The sequence below is a fragment of the Dipodomys merriami genome, unplaced genomic scaffold (genome assembly GCF_024711535.1).
Source record: "Dipodomys merriami isolate MVZ:Mamm:240054 unplaced genomic scaffold, mDipMer1.0.p SCAF_18, whole genome shotgun sequence".
Taxonomy (NCBI): Eukaryota; Metazoa; Chordata; class Mammalia; order Rodentia; family Heteromyidae; genus Dipodomys; species Dipodomys merriami.
In genome coordinates, this window is record NW_027203159.1 from 25,289,938 (window position 1) to 25,295,937 (window position 6,000).

The following is a 6,000-nucleotide window of genomic DNA, read 5'->3' on the forward strand; positions in this document are numbered from 1 at the left end:
AGTACAAAACCCACCATTTGGGAGACAATCTATTGAACTCTAACTATAAAACATCTAAGAGTGACAGACCTCACAAAATTAAATCTCCTCAATAACAAACTCACAAATCCTCAAAGAGAAAATTGCCTGATAAATGAGCTAAAGACATAAGAGAAACTTCACTGAAGAGGAAATAAGTATGACCAGTAGACACATGAAGAAATATTCAAACTCTATAGCCATAAAAGAAACTCAAAACAAAACAACATTGAATTCCACCTCATCTCAGTTGAAAAGTCTATAATCAGAACTCTAATAACAACAAATGCTGGAATGGTTGTAACAAAACGAAACCCTACTGTATTGTAGGTGGGAGTCTAAACTTGTTCAATCCCTTTTGAAAACAGTATGGAGGATCCTAAAAACACTCCTCATAGAGCTGCCATATGACCCAGAAAATGATCACTACCAAGACCAAACTAATCCTACCAGAACAACTTTTTTTAATGCAGCATTATTTACCACAGATAAGAAATTAAACCAACACAGATTCCCCCTCAGTAGATGAATGGATGAATGGATCCGGAAAATGTATATATATATATATATATGTACACACACACACACACACACACACACACACAATGGATTTCTATGCCTGCATCAGAAAGCATTTGTTAGGAAATGGAAAGGCATGGGAAAATTAGATTAAGTGAAATAGCCAGGTCTAAAGAAACATAGGTCCCATGGTTTCCCGTATTTTCAATAACTAGTATATGTCTGGGACAAGCAAAAAAGTTCAAAAGCTATGCACATATGACAAGATAAAATGATGTTAAGTGAAATGAACCCCAAGATAGGGACACAAGTGTTTTTTTTTTTCTTACTTGGTGGTGTTTCTAACCCATTTATAATGTTCCATGTGATTTTTGTTGATTTTTATGTTCCTCCCCAACAGTATAACTCATGTTTTCACTGAATTTAATGTCGATGCCCTGAATCTTCTCTAAATTGGGGAAAAGAAATGGAAAAAAATAAAATGTTTATAGATGGATACAAGTTGTCCCATTGTGACAATGCGATGTCCAAGGCTGTTGAAAATAATCTTTACAATTTAGATTGGAGGGGGGGGTTACTTGTGGATGTAGGAGGGAAGGAATGGTAGGGGAAAAACAAAGAGGGAACAATGCTTGATAGGAAATGTACTCATTACCTTGCTCATGTAACTGTAACTCCTCTGTACAGTATTTTTAAAATAAAAAATAATAAAGAAATTTATTTTGTTGTTTAAATTATCTAATAGTTTCTTCTCAGTATGAAATAAAAATGACCAATAGGTGCATGCAGAAATATTTAATATCTCTGGTCAAATTCAAAATACAAATAACTGCAGTGTACCTCTAATATATTTTGTTCATCATAAGCAGGAATTTATTTTCATATATCTTTTTATTGTAAAAATACAGTACAAATGGGTTACAGTTACATGAGTAAGGTAATTAGTATACTTTTATCTCTCGTTAGTGCCTCCTCCTTTGTTTTTCCCCTACCATTGCTTCCTTTCCTTCCTCCCTAACTATTCTCCCCACTGAAGTTTTTTTTTTTTTTTTAATTTTATTTTATTTGAGAAAATACTGTACAGAGGGGTTACAATTACATTGGCAGGATAATGCATACATTTCTTACCAAGCATTGCAGCCTCCTCCTTTGTTTACCCTTCACCTCCCTTCCCAGCCTCCCCCTTCCCCCCCACCCAATCATACCCCCCTCCCCCCCCACTCCGACATTGTAAAGCTTGCTTTGACATGACATTTTGTAATTCTCCTTGTTACAACAGGTCCACCTGAATCCTTAAACGACTTGTTTGTCCCCATTTCCTCCACATGTTATACTGACATCAAATAAAGTGAAAGCGGGGGTTACACTGTGGGGGAGGGACATACAAAACAACAAAGAAATAATCTTATAAATGCGTTAGAAACATATGCATGAATGAAACGAAAAGCAGTATGGAGGTTCCTCAAAAGACTTCACATAGATCTCCCCTATGATCCAGCAATCGCACTTTTGGGCATTTACCCAAATGTATACAAACAAGACCACACACTAAAGCTACCAGCACAACTATGTTTATTGCAGCATTATTTACCATAGCTAAGATATGGAACCAACCCAGAAGCCCCTCAGTAGATGAATGGATCAAGAAAATGTGGTATATATACACAATGGAATTCTATGCCTCCATCAGAAAGAATGACATTTCCCCATTTGTTAGGAAATGGAAAGGCTTGGAAAAAATTATATTAAGTGAAGTAAGCCAGGCCCAAAGAAACATAGGTTCCATGGTTTCCCTTATTTGCAATATCTAGTATAGGTATGAGTCAAGCGGAAAAGATCAGATAATGTGATGTTAGGAAAACGAACTCTTAAATATGTATTTTAATGTCCCCATTGAAGTTTTAAAGTTCATTTTCAACATCCAGTCTTGGACATCTCCTTGTTGCATTGGGTTAACCTGTATACCAATGTAAGCATTTTGTTTTTTCCCTTCCCCCATCCAAAAAAATATAGAAAAATGTATATACAAGAGGCAGGACACTGGAATCAAATACAGTGAAAACAGGGGTTATAGCCTGTGTGTTTGTGGAAACATAACAAAGAAACAATTAAAAACAATACCAGGGAACAAACAAACAAACATGTCCCTATCTTCGGCTTCATTTCTCTTAACACCATCATCTATATGTCTCTCTCTATATCTGTCTCTCTCTATTTTTATGTATATATATGTATATATTTATATACATTTATATATGTATATATATTTATTTAGCTTCTGACTTTTTTGCCTGTCCTAAATTTTTAATAGTTATATCAAATAAAGGAAACCATGGGACCTATGTTTCTTTAGGCCTGGGTTACTTCACTTAATATAATTTTTTCCAAGTCATTCCATTTCCTAACTAATGGGGTGGTAATTCTTTCTGATGAATACATAGAATTCATATATATATATATATATATATATATATATATGCATATGTATGCCACATTTTTTGATCCATTAAATTATTGAGTGGCATCTGGCTTGGATCCATATTTTAGCTATGTGAAATAAAATATAGTTGTGTGGTAGGTATAGTATGATCTTGTTTGTTATCATTTGGACAAATTCCAAAACGTGGGATCGATGGGTCATAGGGGAGCTGTATGTGCATTGTTTTCAGGAAACTCCATACTACTTTCCAAAGTGGATGAACAACTTCACGTTCCCAGCAACAATACAGTACTGTTCCCCTTTTTCCAATTCCCCTCCAGTATTTGTTGTTAGAATTTTTTTATTATAGTCATTTTAACTCCGTGAGGTGGATCTTAATGTTTTGATTTACATTACTTTTATGTCTAGAGAAGTTGTGCATTTCTTCATGTGTATATTGGCCTTTCTAATTTCCCCTTCAGTGAAGTTTCTCTTTACGTCTTTGGCCTACTTTTTGACCAGACAGTTAGTTTTTTTAAAAAATTTTATTGTGAAAATTCCGTACAGAGGGGTTACAATTACCTGGGCAATGTAATGAGTACCTTTCTTATTAAGCATTGTTACCTCCTCCTTTGTTTCTCCTCATCCCTTCCCATTTCCTCCCCCCACACACACAACCCCCCATGCTAGGAGACAAGAAACATACCAACATGACTATGAATATTGTTATAATTACTTAATATAGCTAAGGTATGGAACAAACACTGGTAGATCAGTCTCCTTTGGCATAATGCATATAACCATTTCTTGAAATGTTTACATCCTGTAAATTGCATAAAGCTATTAGAGGCCAAATGGGTTAGAGTAGATAACGGTAATGAGGAATATATTAAAAACGACTGGTAACCATTGCTCGAATTTCTCAGCTTTTTCCTTCTTATAAAAATCTAATTATTTTGTCTGTCGTTGGCCTGAACTCTGGACCTTGGTACTGTCCTTCTATACTTCAACTCAAGGCTAGCTCTCTACACTTGAGCCACAACACCACTTCCTGATTTTTCACCTTCTGTGGTGTTAAGGAATCAAACTGAGAGCCTCATGCATAATTGGCAAGAACTCTAATATTAAACCACTTTCTCAGCCTAAAAAATTCTTGAGTCCAACATATAATAATTTTACCAAAGGATCAATTATGCTGTTCACATATTTTAGTTTGATCTCACAAAGTATATCTGATTAGAACATTTTAGTCACACACTCACATACTCACATACACAAACTCACATTGCCCCACCAAAAATTCACACTGAAAAAATAGAAGATGCAGCATGTTACAAACACAAGTTGTTACAGGATGGAATCCCAGATTGAAAATTATTTCATTCTTCCCTCTTCATGTGCCTTGAATTATTTACACTAAACTTATTCAACTATAGAAGACCAGTTATCATGGATGAACACTCAAAAATAACAAAAGAAGATACACTTTAATTACATTTGAGATATTGTAAAATTTATGCATGTAGTTGAAGCAACACAATCTTTATGTACTCAAAAACCAATGAAGACTGATGTTTATTTTTAAAAATTTTCCCGTTGAAAGAATTTGGATTTAGGTTGTGGCTGAGTTTCACAGTTATTCATTAGCTACTTGAACAGTGTAACACAACCATTAGAAAAAATACTTGATTGCTTTCAGCCTTTTGAATATTCGATTATTTACGTACAAAAGAACTTGATTTGAAAATTATCATACTACAGCCACTGTGCATCACTCTGTATGGATCATGTGCATCTCTCTGTATGGAACAGACCTCCAATAAGGTATTAAGTATCCTAATTCTGTATTTCATAGTGTAAAATGCATAAAAAAGAAGCATTCCCTTAATGGGCAAAACTTAATAAAATGAATGGAATATTGTTTACCATAAAGTAAATCATGAATATATTTTGATGATCTTAACTATTCCTAACATAGTAAAATGTTCTTGCAAAGTTGAAATATATGATTTTAACCAAGTTAGAAGTTTTCTTCAACAACTATTTAAGAATATTTATCTATATACTTATATATAAAACTATATGTATTCATAGTAAATTGGATATATTTAATAGAGGAAAAAAGGATTCCTCTGATTCCATTCAGCATATAGTTATTTAAATTGCAGTTGAGTAAATGAAAATCAGGATAAAATCCTGGGTAAATGGGGCAATGTCATTTTTTTTCTGATGGAGGCATAGAATTCCATTGTGTATATATACTGCATTTTCTTGATCCATTCACCTGCTGAGGGGCATCTGGGTTGGTTCCATATCTTAGCTATGGTAAATAATGCTGCAATAAACATTGTTTGCTGGTAGCTTTAGTATGGTGATGTTTGGGATCATTTGCCCCATTTGTTAGAAAATGGAAAGACTTGGAAAATTTAAGTGAAGTAAGCCAGACCCAAAGAAACATAGGTCCCATGGTTTCCCTTCTTTGCTATAACTATTATGTGTCTGAGTCAAGCAGAAATGATTAGATAAGTTGATGTTAGGGGAATGAACCCCAAGATAGGAATTTAAATGTTTTTTTGCTTTCATGCAATTGTTTCTAACATGTTTATAAGATGATTTCTATGTTGCTTTGTATGTCCCTCCCCCACAATATAACCTCTGCTTTCACTGTATTTGATGTTGGTATAATTTGTGGAGGAGAAGGGTAAAAACAAATTGTTTAACTAGGGATACAGGTGGACCCATTGCAACAATGAGATGTACAAGTCATGTCAAAAAACGAAGTTTAAAACTTTGGTGTGCGGGGGGGGGGGCGGGGGGGGTGGGAAGGAGAAGGAGGGGGAAGTATGGAAAGGGATGGGAAGGGGAAACAAAGAGGAGGTAACAATGCTTGATAAGAAATGTACTCATTATCTTGCCCATGTAATTGTAACTTCTATGTACCGTATTCTAACAATAAAAAAAATCATGGGTAAAGTTTTCAAATGGAAGCATTTTGACAAAGGAATTCAATTAAGACCTATTTACATGTTGGGTTTTTTTTAAAA